At 47.5% G+C, this 17,105-nt stretch overlaps 1 pseudogene; it reads right to left on the bottom strand.

The window, feature by feature from the left end:
* Positions 1 to 570: 570 nt before the first annotated feature.
* LOC135887101 (olfactory receptor 14I1-like) lies at positions 571 to 1,526 on the bottom strand (annotated as a pseudogene).
* Between the last annotated feature and the right edge of the window lie 15,579 nt (positions 1,527 to 17,105).

Genomic DNA, 17,105 nt, shown 5'->3' with positions numbered 1-17,105 from the left:
ATTCGTTCCCATCTCTTGATCATCATGGGAATCAAAAGTTGAGCTGTCTTGAACCCCCCCCCCCATGAAAGGCATGACACACTGACACCCCCAAATACATGGAGAGAACAACAAAGAAAGAGGGGAAAAGACACATGCTTCTAAGCAAATATACCCCACCCTCTGCAATTCACAGAAAACAGACCAACCAGCAAAACAAATCAAGGAACAGAGGCAATCAAGCAAATAAAACATCTCTTATCCCAAACATAAATTTTACCCTTCCCTCCCCCCAAAAGAGATGAGCCAGAGAGTAGATGAAGTTGACTAATGACTTTGCCGTAGCTACTGATTGAATGTGTATGGTGCTCTGATGATGTAGTGATGGTAGCCATATAAATCCTTAAGATGGATTAATAGACAGGTTCTGACCTTATTTACACTGGTTAATTCTACAGTAACTCCACTGACTTCAGTGGAATTAGTCTGGACTTTAAATACTACATAAACACATTGCAGGTGATTTTCCCATGGAAAGAATATTTCCATCAGTTGAATGTAACTATAATGAAACACAGAATAAAATGACAGTCACAGGAGAAAGACAAACATATTATTCTTGGGGAATAACTTCCACACAGACCATCTCCTCAGTGCAGCTTTGATCTCCTTGTTCCTCATGCTGTAGATGACTGGTTTCATCATTGGAGGCACCACAGAATACAGAACAGCCACCACGAGATCCAGACCTGACGCTGAGCTGGAGGTAGGTTTCAGGTGGGCAAAGGTTCCAGTGCAAAAGAACAAGAAGACCACAGTGAGGTGAGGGAGACAGGTGGAGAAGGCTTTATGTCGGCCCTGCTCAGAGGGGATTCTCAGCACTGTCATGAAAATGTGAACATATGACACAATTATTAAAGCAAAGCAGCTTAATAGCAAACATGCACTAAAGCCAAGAATGCCAACTTCACTGAGGTATGAGTCAGAGCAGAAGAGCTTGAGTAGCTGGGGTATTTCACAGAAGAACTGGTTGATGACACTGGACTGGCAGAAGGGTAACCTGAAGGTGTTTCCAGTGTGCAGGGCAGAGTACAGAATGCCACTTCTCCAGGCACTGACTGCCATTTGGACACAAGCACCCCTTTCATCACTGTCTCATAGTGCAGTGGTTGGCAGATGGCGACATATCGGTCGTATGCCATGACAGTGAGTAAAGCGATATTGGCTGCAGCAAAGAAGACAAAGAGAAAGACTTGGGCAATGCATCCAGCATAGGATATTGACCTAGTGTTCAATAAGGAGTTGGCCATGGATTTGGGGACAATGACAGAGATGGATCCGAGGTCTAGGATGGACAGATTAATCAGGAAAAAATACATGGGGGTGTGAAGATGGTGGTCGAGCGCTACAGCTGTGATGATGAAAAGATTCCCAATTAAGGCTGCCAGGTAAATCACCAGAAACACCACAACATGTAAAATCTGCAGCTCTCGGACATCAGAGAATCCCAGGAGAAGGAACTCGGCCACTGTGGATTGGTTGGACATTTTCTTCCTCAGTTCATTGTGTCTTGCCTGTGCAGGGAAGAATAAAGACTATGGTCATCATTTTATTCTGTGTTTCATTATAGCTATATTCAATTGCTGAAAATATTCTTTAATAATATCTCATGATCTGACTGTCACAGGAGCACTGCACTCATCAGTTCCATGACCAGGTGTGGTGACTGCTCCTTTCTCCTGACAATCAGACCATTAGTCAAGTGCATTATTGCACCAGTGTAAATTGGCATTGCTCCTAGTGTTGCTGGTTCATTTTTTACCATCAGAGGATCTGGCCCAAGAGTTGGCTCGATGAAATGTAGTATAAAGTCTGGAACAAATTACAACCTAAACCCAACTCTGCTAACAATGGTCCCTCTATTCTGAGAAATAGCCAGCTGACAACTTGGGCATGAAACTGAAATACTAGAATATACCAACATAGCCTGATTCCCACTCTTCGAGGCTACACTCCATAGACTCACCCAGCATCCAAAATGTCAGCTTGTCTGTTATGATTCCACCACAACAGCATGTCGATGGCCTGCTGCTTGGTTACAAATGGAATTATGGCACCGAATACCAGCTGTGCTTCCATCGGCATGGCATGACAATCTAGCTTGGAGAATCTGTTGCTCCTGGGTGGTGGTGTTCACCTCTGTGAATTTAGGTCTGTGCTGTGCAGCTCATTGGCCATCAGTACACTTAGGTTCTATGCTTGGCTCTGTCACTGACTTGCTCTCTGACCTTGGGCCAGTCACTTTGACCTTTCTGTGCCTTTTTTTCCCCTTTCAATTTTTATCTGGGTGTAATTATTTTTTTGTAACCCACACTCCTCCTGGGTGTGATGTTCTGTCCATCTAGTGGCACTGAGACCATTTTAGAGCTTAATGAGTCTGCTGTACAGCATTAGCTAAGGGGTTTGTGGCCTTTAGCTCATGCAGTAGACAGGCATGCATTTAGCTCCAGAGATCCTAGGTTCAATCCTGCCCACCAACGACCAGAGTCTGTCGCTGTTACACTTTGAAACAGAAATGCACAAGGTTGCAATAGAATTAAGTCATTTGAAATTAGGCAGCATTAATGTCCCCCTCACTTCTTTAAAGTTTAAGGCTCATTGCAAATTTTCTGTTGATATTTTTAATAGAAATTTGGCTTTTTTCACCTAAAGATTTTTTTCTCAGAATGTGTCTGTTTTACTACTAAAAACATAATTTTCATCTTAAAATTTTCAGCTTTCAGCTGAAAAAGTTTGATTGTCCACAACTGGCTAAAAAAAAATGGATTTTTTTTTAAAGAAAAATTCAGCATTTTCCAGAAGGGGGGGAAATTCTGACCAGGCATTTGGTTAAACTGATAGTAAAAATCTTAAAAGAGTTCAGATTACAATTCATATTTATGTTCTTAAATTTCCCCTCTATATTAATCCCCAACAATATTTAATTGAAGTAGCAAACTTACTGTATTGGAATTTGTAGACTTTTTTCCCAAATTGCAACGCATTCTGTCATCCACTGCCTGGATTCTTTGGTCAATATCTATCTATCTATCTATCTATCCCCACACACCTCCTCTATCTATCTATCTATCTATCTATCTACATTTTCCCCATCACTGTGATGTCTTGATGCCAAAGGCACAACTGCCTAAGAATCCTTTCAACCCCTCACTCTTACGTGCTCAATACTTAAAACTTAGATCAACATAGCTATACCACTCAGGGCTATAAAATCACACCCCGGAGTGGTCTAGCTATTCTGCTTTCACCCCTGGTGTAGATGGAGCAAAATCAATGGAAAAATATGTGTGATGATCTAGCTCCCATAACTCGGGGAGGTGTTATTCCTACATAACCCCCCTTTGAGACAGAACTGACTGTTGCTCTTTGCAGATGAGCTGTGTGTAGCTGGCTTTGATCGTCACCGGCATTAGACAACCAACACTGCAGGAAGGTGATTTATCCATGTCTAATTTGTAAGGGCTGGAGAGACTCATTCCCTGGAACCCTGCCCAGCTCAGAAGCAGAGGCCCAGAGGCAAAAGTTCATGAATTCATCAATTTTAAATCCAAAATGTACCATTATTATCCTGTAATGTAACCCCAGCACAGCACAGTCAATAGAATCGGATCCAGAGTTTCCTGATTGCAGCCCAGCTTCTGTATAATCTATGGGCCAGAATTGCAAAGGGATTTAGGAACCTAAAGATAGAGCCAAGTGCCTAGTGGGATTTATCAAAACTCCTAAGTGAGCCAAGTGCCTAAATCCCATAGACTTTCAATGGGAGTTAGGTACATAACCTGCTTAGGTGCTTTTGTAAATGCCACTGGGGACCTATTAGAATAGTTATGTGCCTAAACCCCTTTGTAATCCTGGCCCTGTGTCTATCTTGTTAAGTTCTAAGGCCTGGGCTTCCTTGAACTTCAGAAACATTAAATCTATGATTTCCAAAGGAGCTTAATGGAGCAAACTTTGGGTATATACAACTGATAAGTCACCATCTGCAAACCACTACAGTCTGAGACCATTACGGACTTCATGCAGGGACATGTAGGTGCCTACATGGCGAAGCAGCAGCTCAGAAGAGGATTTCTGGATCTCAGTTTTGGACTTAGACACCTAAATCCTTTTGTGGATCAAGCCCTTAGCTGGGTGTAAACAGGGGACTTAGAGGTGAAAGCAGCTGCTTCATCTCTTGTCTCCCCAGCCAACCATCCCCTCCTCCTGTAAAATGTCTAGCATTCACATGGAAACAGGGTGTGAACTGTGTCCTCCTGTCCTTTCAAATGTCCAGTGGGGGCTAAGGCCAGGGACTGTCCTGCTCTCTAAAGACACCTTGTTGAGTCACAGTCTATTCCCAGGCCCTCCCACAGTGTTAAGCTTCTGCATCATGTGCAAGGAACATATCATAAGCTCAGGGATTCAGGTACTGATAGCAACCAAAGCAATCAGATTGAGTGGAGAATTCCGCAGGAAACCCCCATGAGGGACAAAGAGCTGTGATTATCTCCAGTGGGCATTAGCAGAAGAGTGAGTATAAAACAAGCCCCTGAGAATGGGCCAAATTTATCCTGGGCACAAATCCACTGAGCTCCATGGAGGGGCACCAGGGATGGACTTGGGCCTGTGGAAAGACCTGTAAATGACTCTGCAGCATCCTGTGCACTTAGAGCAGAAACAAGGGGTTGTGAGTGCTGCAGAATGTGGCACAAACGATACAGTGAACTCTTGCTCCAGGCTGTGAGCTGTGACTGGGATATTCAGAGTGGCTTCATGGAATTAGGGGCTCATCTCCCATTGACTGCACAAGGGTAGTTAGACACCTAACTCCCTTACACCCCTTTGAATATACCAGCATTAATGCACAGAGATTTCTGTCTTGTATCCTAGTTTTCTTTGCATCACCCTAATCCTAAGTGGCCAGCTGATTCGCCCAAGGTTCTGAAGTCAGATATTTTTCAGTAGTACATATAGAAGTGAAGGTGGCAGCTGGGCAATCTTCTCCCACTCACCACTCCCTGGAAATGTGCTTCTACCCTGTCCTGGAGGGAACCTTGCTATATATGACGGAGGATTCCTTTCTCTATACTTCTGGACACCTCTGTAGTGATGGAACCCAAGGCTGCCAATATAGTTCCAGTGATGTTGATGTTTGTGTGGTGGGGACACGTCTTCTAGGAACTGCACAAAAATCCCAGTCCATTTCTGAAGGCCACCATGACCCACAGTCCTGGGATCTGTTTTTGGCTCATTTTAAAGAGACAGGGCCATTTGTAGAATCCATTTCTGGATATGGATGCTGTTTACAAAGCCCTCAATGTCTGGAAGGGCTCAGAAATGGTAGTTCTGAATCTCTCTCTAGTTTTCTGGGATGATATTGTCAAAGCCTGTTAGGGGATTTCAGAGATCCAGGGCTAGATTCACAGAAGGAATTACTGCCTGATTTTTAAGGTATTTAGGCACCTAATGGGATCTTCAAAACACCCTTTGATGTCAATGGGACTTAGGTGCCTAAAGGCTTTTGAAAATCCTCCTAGACACCTAAATGCCATTAAAAATCTGGCCCTTAGATGTTCTAACACTGAGCGATTACTTCAGCAGGCACCATTGCAGTACACAGGCTAGGGGCATATGGCCCTGGTCTGCAGCCAGATGCCTGCAGGAGCTATTCCTTTTTAGCCTCCGTTGCCCTCAGGAGTGAGACATCTGCTAAATTCCAGCGTCTGTGGAAAACGGTGCCAGCATTCAGTTCAATTGCCCTATGTGCATATACTGAGGCCTGTGAGCTATCCCCCCTTATTTCCCCAACTCCCTCCCTCACCCCAGGGCCATCTTCTCCCTGGCTGAAATTGCTGCAGTTCTCTATGAATCCCAAGGAGAATTGAGAATGTAGTGCTTGAAACTTGCGTGGATCAAGGGGAGAGAATTCAGTATACAAAGTTTCCATTTATCTCATGATTACACTCACACAATATTACCTCTGTGCATTGTACCTTTTGCAGATGACAATGTGGCCTTGAGGGCTTCTTCTTCCACACCAGTGGAGTGGCTCAGCCAGATAACGAGGAAATGGAAGAGGATGCAAGATAGCATGTCACAGGAGCTGTTGTACAGGGTTAAAAAAAGAACCAGATAAATTCATGGAGGATTGGTCCGTCAATGGCTCTTAGCCAGGGTGGGTAGGAATGGTTTCCATAACCTCTGTTTGCAAGAAGCTGGAAATGGGCGACAGGGGATTGATCACTTGATGATTACCTGTTCTGTTCATTCCCTCTGGGGCACCTAGCACTGGCCACTGTCAGAAGCCGGGATACTGGGCTAGATGTACCTTTGGTCTGACCCAGTAGGGCCATTCTTATGTTCTTATGTTCCAGCTCAACTTCCACCCTGGGGGAGAATACAAGCAATCACAGCTGCACATACACTGACCTGTGAGAGACGCGGTTGATGTATGGGTTTGTGAAATGGAAATGACTGTTCTTTCCCCTTCAAATGTTCTTTTCCCATTATTTATTAATTTTTATTCAGTTATAAATATGTCTATTTGCATGGGTATGGCATAAAAGGTTTTTTTGGGGAAACTTAATTTTTCTTTATTAGTTAATGTCTCTTAGTCATTATAAGTGACAATTGCTGGGCACCTATGACAGTCATACAATGAGATATTAGGGAGAGGGGAAACAGGGCCATTCCCTCTGTTGCTCTGATCCTGACCATAACCCTTTTCATTCCCTCCCCCACCATCACACAATATACTGAGGAAGAAAATGTCCAACCGAACCACCGTGACCAGTTCCTTCTTCTGGGATTCTCTGACGTTCAGGAGCTGCAGATTTTACACGTTGTGGTGTTCCTGGTGATTTACCTGGCAGCCCTGATGGAGAATCTCATCATCACAGCCATAGCCCTGGACCACCGTCTTCACATCCCGATGTACTTTTTCCTGATGAATCTGTCCATCCTAGACCTTGGCTCCATCTCTATCTGTGTCCCCAAATCCATGGCCAATTCTCTCATGAATACCAAGTCAATTACTTATTCTGGATGCATTACCCAAGTCTTTTTTTTTTCATATTCTTTGCTTCAGCAAATTTTGCCTTCTCACAGTCATGGCATGTCAAGGTTCCTTCCCCACTCTGAACTCTAGGGTACAGATGTGGGGACCTGCATGAGAACCTCTAAGCTTAACTACCAGCTTAGATCTGGTTTTGCTGCCACTACCCAAATTATTTATGAGGCATTTGGGAAACTCTGTCAACCCCCACCCCCTGAATATCTCCCTCCCAAGTACTATAACCCTTCCCTGGGTAGCCTTGAGAGACTTCTCCACTAATTTCCTGGAGAACACCGATCCAAACCCTTGGATCTTAAAACAAGGAGAAATTAACCATTCCCCCTCCTTTCCCCCACCAATTCCTGGTGAGTCCAGATCCAACCCCCTTGGATCTTAAAACAAGGAAAAATCAATCAGGTTCTTAAAAAGAAGGCTTTTAATTAAAGAAAGAAAGGTAAAAATCTTCTCTGTAAAATCAGGATGGAAAATAACTTTACAGGGTAATCAAACTTAAAGAGCCCAGAGGACCCCGCTCTAGCCTTAGGTTCAAAGTTACAGCAAACAGAGATAAACACTCTAACAAAAGGAACATTTACAAGTTGAGAAAATGAAGATAAAACTAGCACGCCTTGCCTGGCTGTTACTTACAAGTTTGAAATATGAGAGACTTGTTCAGAAAGATTTGGAGAGAATGGATTGATGTCTGGTCCCTCTTAGTCCCAAGAGCGAACAACCCCCAAAACAAAGAGCACAAACAAAAGCCTTCCCCCTCCCCAAGATTTGAAAGTATCTTGTTCCCTTATTGGTCCTTTGGGTCAGGTGTCAGCCAGGTTACCTGAGCTTCTTAACCCTTTACAGGTAAAAAGATTTTGGTGTCTCTGGCCAGGAGGGATTTTATAGTATTGTACACAGGAGGATTGTTACCATTCCCTTTATAGTTATGACATGGCATATGACCGATATGTCGCCATCTGTCAACCGCTGCACTATGAGAGTGTGATGAACAGGAAAGCTTGTGTCCAAATGGCAGCCAGTGCCTGGATCAGTGGAATTTTCTACTCTGCACTGCACAACGGGAACATGTTTGCAATATCCTTTTGTGGAGGCAATGTGATAGATCAGTTCTTCTGTGAAATCCCCCAGCTTCTCAAGCTCGCCTGCTCTGACTTGTACCTCAGTGAAGTTGGGGCTCTAATCTTTGGTGTATCCACAGTCTCATGCTGCTTTGTTTTCATAATTGTGACATACGTTCCGATCTCCACCACAGTGCTGAGAATCCCCTCTGAGTAGGCCTTCTTCACCTGCCTCCCTCACCTTACTGTGGTCTCCTTGTTACTTTTCACTTCCACTTCTGCCCATCTGAAACTCACCTCCAGCTCAACCTCATGTCTGGATCTCACGGTGGGTGTTCTCTATTCTGTGTTTCCTCCAGTGATGAATCCGATCATCTACAACATGAGGAACAAGGAGGTGAAAGGAGCACTGAGTAAGCTGATAAGTTGGAGGTTATTCAGCGAGAATAAAATGTCCACATTTCTCCTTTGTTAGCAATTTCATTCTGTTTCTTTATAAATATAATCATCTGATGACAGTATTCTTTGTATAATTTACACTAGTAAAAATCCGGACAAACATACCTCAAGAAAAAAATGTAATTACTACACAGATACTATACATATATCAATGTAATTAAGATTGGAATCTATCTATCTATCTATCTATGATGTACTGCTACCCATCTCCATACTATCTGAGATCCTTGCACATAAAATCAGTAGCCATTGCAAAGTCCCTAGTGGGTTCCCTGACTCTTCTTATTATTCAGGATAAAAACTCTGATTGAGGTATCAAAGCATTTTTTCATTGTGTTTTTGTTTGTTTGTCAGATTTTTAGTTTATATTTCTGTGGTAGTTTTTATTTTTATTTGTATCTCTATTCCAGTTGGGTTTGGAGGTGCAAAGGCCTGGTGATATAGTTAGAGTTTGATTAGACAGGATTTTCAACCTTTGTCCTCACTTGAGAGTGCCCATATGTCATCTCTTTGATGTGGTTTTCTGAGCAAACTGAAGGTTAGCTCCACAGAATGATAAAAGGGCATGCCTAAGTTCCTCCTGAAATGATTATACTGTTGGGATATTGTTGTATTATTGATGATGTGTTGGGGGACAGAGAGCCTCAGGTAGGTGTCTTTTTATTATGTTAAACTGAATGAATATGTAAACGCTGTATGCAGTGCTATTGTAGCTGTGTCAGGCCCAGAATATTAGAGAGACAAGTCAGGTGAGGTAATATCTTTTATTGGACCAACTTCAGTTGGTGAGACAGGTTAACTTTCGAGACACACAGAACTTTTCTTTCCCAGACCCTACCAGCTTAGGCTAACACCAAACTGGCATCATACCCCGACACTGTCTTGATTTCTCTCCTTTCCCAGTCAAATAAAGTGTCATCATACCATCCCCTAAGTAAACGTATCAAGCTCAGTCTTGAAGCCTGAATTTTTTGCCCCTACTACTGCCCTTGGAAGGCTCTTTCAGAACTTCACTCCTCTGATGATCAGAAATCTTCAACTAATTTCAAGCCTAAACTTGTTGATGGTCTGTTTATATACATTTGTTCTTGTGTCAATGTTGGCACTTAACTTAAATAATTTCTTTCCCTCCCTGATATTTTTCCTTCTGATGTACATGACTAGGAACATTATTTTCCTTTATGGCTTATTCTTTTATACTATATGATGTGACATACCCAGACCAGTGGGGTACAGGAGTCTGGTCCTGTTGGTATCCAGGAAGTGGGCGGGCGAAGCCCGCCCACTGTGAAAGGACCTCCCCCCAGCCTAAGGGGAGGATCCACAGGTCTGTGATACCAAATAATTATGGGGGACAACTAATGAAAAAAACAGGAATGGGAGTGACGTCATAGGGCTAAATGAAGGGAACCTGATGGGGACACTGAGCAGAGAACCCGGGTCAGTGCCCACTGCTCCTCGAAGGCATCAAAGGAGCCAGTGGACGCTGCCCAGAGGAACTCTGACCGGATGCGTGAACGGATGGAGGAGCAGAAATAGGCCCCACAGTCACAGGAAATCCCGTTGGCCAACCTCTTCTCCCTGGTTTTGTAGATGACTGGTTTGGCCAGGGCTAGGAGGAGGTGGATAAGGAGATCCCGCGACTTTGTGGGGCTACGGATGGGGAGTGCATAGATGAACAGGTGAGGGGAAAAGTGCAACCAAAAACGTAATAATATATCTAAGAGGAGCCAGAATAGGGGCTGCAATCTGGCACACTCTAGATAAATATGTGCCAAGGTTTCGTTCATGCCGCAAAAGGGGCAGGTGTTTGGGATAGGGGTAAACCACGCCAAGTACACGCCCGTGCTCATGGCCCCGTAAAGGAGCTGCCAACTGATATACCTGGTGGGCCTTGGAACCAGGGTAGAGTATAGGCTGGCCCACCAGGGCTTCTCACCCTCGAGAGGTGGCAGGAGGTCCCGCCACTTTGTGTCAGGGTGGGACATGAGGGTGAGGAAGTGAAGGGCGTGAAGCACGAGCGTGTACAGATGTTTCTTTGGCACACTCTGGAACAGAACCGGCTGCAGATCGTGCAGCCAGCTCACAGTGAAAGGGTGGGGGGGCCGGTTGGATCCACGGGGCAGAGGCACAATGAAAAGGTCCACTGGGCCTGGGGTGGAGGGTGGGTGGGGCGTGCCCTCTCACAGGACCCGGTCAAGGTAGGCCTGAGCAGCGGGCGGTAAAGCGGCCTTCAACTCCTGAAGTACGCGCTGGGGAGTGTGAGGTCTGGAGAGCCCCATGCGCTAAGCGAGCGTCAGGGGATCCAGCCAATCTCCCCGGTCATAGTCCAGGAGGTCTCCGACTCGGGTGACTTCAGCCAAGACCAACCTCTGGTGCACTACGGGGGACTCCGCCACCTGCACACGAAGCTGGGGGTTGTGTAGCAGGAGCTCCGCGAGGAGATCAGCTCCCACGGTGGCTGCCACGGACCTGGTCGTTGAAACCAGCTTCCAGGTCCGGAGGAGGTCTTCGTGGAAGACCGGCAGCCTGGAGAGGTCTCGCGGAAGACCTCTTGGATGGAGATAAAGGAGCTGCTGCTCGTATCGGAGCCCTCGGAAGTGGTGCAGGAAGGCGGGCACCAGTACTCTCCACGCCGGACTACCTGCACCATACAGGAGCCTCTGCAGGGCCTGGAGGCGGAAGACATGGACCTGAGTGTGTAGAAACTTTAGGCCCTGCCCTCTCTCCTCCAGGGGCAGGTGGAGGACCCCTGCAGAGACCCAGTGCATACCTGGCCAAAAGAACTCCAGAATCGCTGTCTGGAGGTTGGCCAGGAAACCCGGGGCTGGGACCAGGGTGTTGAGCCGGTACCAGAGCATGGACAGGACTAGTTGATTGAGCACCAGTGCTCTCCCTCAAAGAGAGAGGCACCGGAGTAGTCCTGTCCATTTCTGGAACCGCTCCATCATCCTGCCCTCTAAGACGTGCCAGTTCTCCGGCGGAGACGGATGCGTGGCAGAAAGGTAAACGCCGAGATAGAGCAGCAGACCAGCGCTCCAACGGATGGCCTGAAGCGCGGGTGGGAGGGAGTTCGCCTGCCACCCGTCCCCGACCACCAGGCCAGAGCTCTTGACCCAGTTGACCCGGGCAGAGGAGGCCTAGCAAGTCTCCACCCCGTGCCAAGTTGCCCGGGTCCTGGACCACGAGGAGCAAATCATCGGCATATGCCGACAGGACCAGCCGCAGCTCCGGCTCTCAGAGCACCAACCCCGTCAACTTCCAACGGAGGAGACAGAGGAAAGGCTCGATCGCCAGAGCGTACAGCTGACCCGAGAGGGGACACCCCTGCCGTACTCCTCGCCCGAAGCTGACCGGCTCGGTCAGGGTCCAATTGAGCCTGACCAGACACTCTGCGGAAATGTACAGCACATGGAGAAAACCCACAAACTGGGATCCGAAGCCGAATGCTCACAGAGTGCTCAGGAGATACCCGTGGTCCACCCTGTCGAACGCCTTCTCCTGCTGTGTCAATGGGCCCTCCAGGGACAAGAGGGCGAATGACAGACCATCCCTACACCCTAGTTCCAGGAGGTCCCGGACCACATACAGGTTATCAAATATTGTGCAGCCCGGGACGGTGTAGGTCTGGTCTGGGTGGACCACGTCCACCAGCACGGACCCTAGCCGCATCGAGATGGCCTTCACCACGATTTTGTAGTCCGTGCTGAGGAGCGAGACGGGACGCCAATTCCGTAAGTCGTGGAGGTCCCCCTTCTTCAGCAATAAGGCGAGCATGGCTCGCCTGCACGAAAGAGGGAGGACCCCGCTCTGCAAAGACTCGGCCCAGACGGTGACTAGGTCTGGGACGAGGATGTCCCAGAACACACGGTAGAGCTCCACGGTTAACCCGTCCATGCCCGGAGATTTATTGGTGGGCATGCGATGGAGGGCTTCCGAGAATTCGGCCAGAGTGAGAGGCAGCTCTAGCCGGTCACGGTCGCCCGCGCTGACCGTTTGGAGTTCGTCCCAGAGCACTCTGCAAGCATTAGGATCGGTTGGATCTGGGGAGAAAAGATTTGCGTAGAAGGCCCTGGCCCTCCCGCACATCTCCGCCGGTTCCGTGAGGGGGTGCCAGGAGGCAGGTGACGTGCTTCTTGGCCCCCCTCTTTTTCTCCAGGGCGTATAAGAAGCGGGAGCAGCAATCCATTTCCCGAAGGAGGCGGATGAGGGATCGAACAAAGGCACCCCGGGCTCGATGGTCCTTCAGGCCTGGAGCTCCTCCCGCTTCTCCCGGCACGCTCCGTAGAGGGATGGATCCTCAGGGCTGGTGGCCAGATGCTTCTCCAGCTCTAAGACCTCCCGTTCCAAATGCTGTATTGCCGCATCCCTCCATCGGCTGGCGCCCCGGGTGTAGTCACAGCAGAAGAGCCATGCGCATATGTCATAACTATAAAGGGAAGGGTAACAGCTCTCCTGTGTACAGTACTATAAAATCCCTCCTGGCCAGAGACTCCAAAATCCTTTCACCTGTAAAGGGTTAAGAAGCTCGGGTAACCTGGCTGACACCTGACCCAAAGGACCAATAAGGGGACAAGATACTTTCAAATCTTGGGGGTGGGGGGAAGGCTTTTGTTTGTGCTCTTTGTTTAGGGGGTTGTTCGCTCTTGGGACGGAGAGGGACCAGACATCAATCAAGGTTCTCCCCATCTTTCTAAACAAGTCTCTCATATTTCAAACTTGTAAGTAAAAAGCCAGGCAAGGCGTCTTAGTTTTACTTTGTTTTCTCAACTTGTAAATGTACCTTTTACTAGAGTGTTTATCTCTGTTTGCTGTACTTTGAACCTAAGGCTAGAGGGAGGTCCTCTGAGCTCTTTAAGTTTGATTACCCTGTAAAGTTATTTTCCACCCTGATTTTACAGAGATGATTTTTACCTTTTCCATTCATTAAAAGCCTTCTCTTTAAGAACCTGATTGATTTCCCCTTGTTTTTAGATCCAAGGGGGTTGGATTTTGATCCACCAGGAGTTGGTGGGAGGAAGGAGGGGGGACGGTTAATTTCTCCTTGTTTTAAGATCCAAGGGGTTTGGATCTGTATTCACCAGGGAATTGGTGAAGAGTTTCTCAAGGCTTCCCAGGGAAGGGAATTAGTTTGGGGAATGGTGGCAGCGGACCAGATCTAAGCTGGTAGTTAAGCTTAGAAGTTTTCATGCAGGCCCCCACATTTGTACCCTAAAGTTCAGAGTGGGGAAGCAGCCTTGACATGGTGGCAGAACGGTGGGATCATTTTTAACCAAAAGCCAGTAAGATTTTTTTCCCCTCCTTTCAAGCTGCTTGGAAAGCTGAACTGAAGGTAGATGCATATCTTATCTCTCCTTGCCTGAAGGCAGAGGTGTTAAGTTTTTTTAACAAGGGTCTTTGTTAAGAGAAGGGTTCAATCAATGAGCAAACAGCTGGTAAAAGGAATTTACAAGCTGAATTGTTTTTTTTTCTTTCTACTCGGGGATAGCCAGTTAGAACGTCTCTGTTACCTCAGCAGCAGCCTGAGCTGAGTGCATCCCAGTTTCAGTCAACTACAGAGGGGTGTGGCCCAGCACAGGAAAACAGGAAAATGACTACCAAAGAAGTAGCTAACAAACTAGAACTGGCCAGACTAGAAGCAGAAGAAAATGAAAAAAAAACATCAGAGACTGCTTCAATTAAAAAAACTCGAGCAAGAAGCTGAAAAGAAAGCCAAAGAGGAGGCCCACAAAAGAGCTATGGAGCTGAAAGAAAAAGAGATGGAGGAGTGGGAAAAAGAGAGGAAGCATGAACTGGAATTAGCAAGGGCTAGGCCGGATCTACCAGCCAATCCTAGCAACCCCTCTCCAGGTTCCCCTTCCCATCCCAGAAAATTCCCCACCTACAAGGCAGGCGATTATACTGAGGCCTTCTTAGAAAATTTTGAAAGGGCCTGCCTTGGATACAGCATCACTACAGACCAGTACATGGTAGAGCTGAGGCCGCAGCTCAGTGGACCCTTAGCAGAGGTGGCGGCTGAAATGCCTAGGGAACACATGAACAGTTATGAACTTTTTAAAAACAAGGCCAGACTCAGAATGGGGCTAACACCCGAGCATGCCCGTCGGCGGTTCAGAGCCCCAAGGTGGAAACCAGACGTGTCATTTACCCGACATGCCTACCACATTGACAAACATTGTGATGCCTGGGTATCAGAAGCAAATGTTAAATCTCTGGAAGATCTGGTTTCCCTAGTAAAAATGGAGCAGTTTTTAGACGGTGTTCCTGAGGAAATAGAAAGGTACATCCTAGATGGGAAGCCCAAAACTGTAACCGAGGCGGGGGAGATTGGAGCCAAATGGGTGGAGGTGGCAGAAAAGAAAAAAACTAGTAGCAGTTGGAGCGAATATCAGAAGGGGCAAGCCGAAACAAAACCTTACCACCGGGGACAACCCAAGGCCCCACCCACATCCCAAGGGAAACCCCAGACGCCTTCTCACCCCACCACACCAGTCTCCACCAACCAACATTGCCCCGGTGATACCTTAGCAGGGCGATGTTTTAAATGTAATGAACTGGGACATATAAAGGCTCACTGCCCCAAGAACCCCAACCGATTACAGTTCATTACACCACAATCACACCAAAGATCCCCAGACCCAGATGCCTCTCTCATACCCTCGGAGCGAAGGGAAACCTTGAGAGTGGGCGGAAAGAAGGTTATCGCTTGGAGGGACACTGGGGCACAAGTGTCAACTATCCACCAATCCCTAGTGGACCCCAAACTCATCAACCCGGAGGTTCCAGTGACAATTCAACCCTTCATGTCACAGTCTGTAACCTTGCCTACAGCCAAGTTGCATGTCCAGTACAAGGGCTGGTCAGGAATGTGGACTTTTGCAATCTATGACAATTATCCCATCCCCATGCTGCAAGGGGAAGACTTGGCCAACCATGTGAAGCTAGCCAAGAGGGTGGGAATAGTCACCCGCAGCCAGGCTAAGCAAGCTTTCACCCCCATCCCTGTTCCTGAGCCATCCACCAGGGCCCCGTCTGTGTTACCAGAGACCCAAACAAAGGTGGTGGAACCGGATCCCCTGCCAACGACTGCAACAGCTGTAGTGGATCCAATGCCAGAGACCCAGCCAAAGCCAGTCCCAGAACCGGAACTGGCAATGCAACCAGCAACCAAACCATTGCCAGCACTGAGTCCAGCGCTTGCAAACCCGTCTACCACTCCAATGCCAGAGGGCACCAGCGAGCCTGAACTGGCAGAAGCAGCAGATAACCCTACCCAAGAGTCTCAGCCAGAGCCTGAAATACCACATAGTGCACCAGTGGACAGCGGTTCACAGTCAATGGAAACAGCCCCAGCACCTGCATCACTTCCAGAGGGACCAAGCCCCAGTCCACAGTCCAAGGAGGAACTGATGTCTCCAGCATCAAGGGAACAGTTCCAGGCCGAGCAGGAAGCAGATGACAGCCTTCAGAAAGCTTGGGCGGCGGCACAGAGCACCCCACCGCCTCTCAGCTCTTCTAACCAATCCCGGTTTGTTGTAGAACAAGGAATTTTATACAAGGAGACTCTTTCTGGTGGGCACCAGGAAGACTGGCATCCTCAAAGACAGTTGGTAGTTCCCACTAAGTATCGGGTAAAGCTCTTGAGCTTAGCCCATGATCATCCCAGTGGCCATTCTGGGGTGAACAGAACCAAAGACCGGTTGGGGAAGTCCTTCCACTGGGAGGGAATGGGCAAGGACGTTGCTAATTATGTCCGGTCTTGTGAGGTGTGCCAACGAGTGGGAAAGCCCCAAGACCAGGTTAAAGCCCCTCTCCAGCCACTACCCATAATTGAGGTACCATTTCAGCGAGGAGCTGTGGATATTCTGGGTCCTTTCCCAAAGAAGACATCCAGAGGAAAGCAGTACGTACTGACTTTCATGGATTTTGCTACCCGATGGCCGGAAGCAATACCCTTAAGCAATACCAGGGCTAAAAGTGTGTGCCAGGCATTAGCAGACATTTTTGCCAGGGTAGGGTGGCCCTCCGACATCCTTACAGATTTGGGAACTAATTTCCTGGCAGGGACCATAAAAGACCTGTGGGAAGCTCATGGGGTGAATCACTTCTTTGCCACCCCTTACCACCATCAAACCAATGGCCTGGTGGAGAGGTTTAATGGAGCTTTGGGGGCCATGATACATAAATTCGTAAATGAACACTCCAATGATTGGGACCTAGTGTTGCAGCAGTTGCTTTTTGCCTACAGGGCTGTACCACATCCCAGTTTAGGGTTTTCACCATTTGAACTTGTGTATGGCTGCGAGGTTAAGGGGCCATTACAGCTGGTGAAGCAGTAATGGGAGGGGTTTACACCTTCTCCAGGAACTAACATTTTAGACTTTGTAAGCAACCTACAAAGCACCCTCCGACACTCTTTAGCCCTTGCTAAAGAAAACCTAAAGGATGCTCAGGAAGAGCAAAAGGCCTGGTATGATAAACATTCCAGAGAACGGTCCTTC

This window comes from Emys orbicularis, chromosome 12 (genome assembly GCF_028017835.1).
Source record: "Emys orbicularis isolate rEmyOrb1 chromosome 12, rEmyOrb1.hap1, whole genome shotgun sequence".
NCBI classification, from domain to species: Eukaryota; Metazoa; Chordata; order Testudines; family Emydidae; genus Emys; species Emys orbicularis.
The sequence above is the reverse complement of the archived record's forward strand: the minus strand, read 5'-3'. Positions and strand labels throughout refer to the sequence as shown.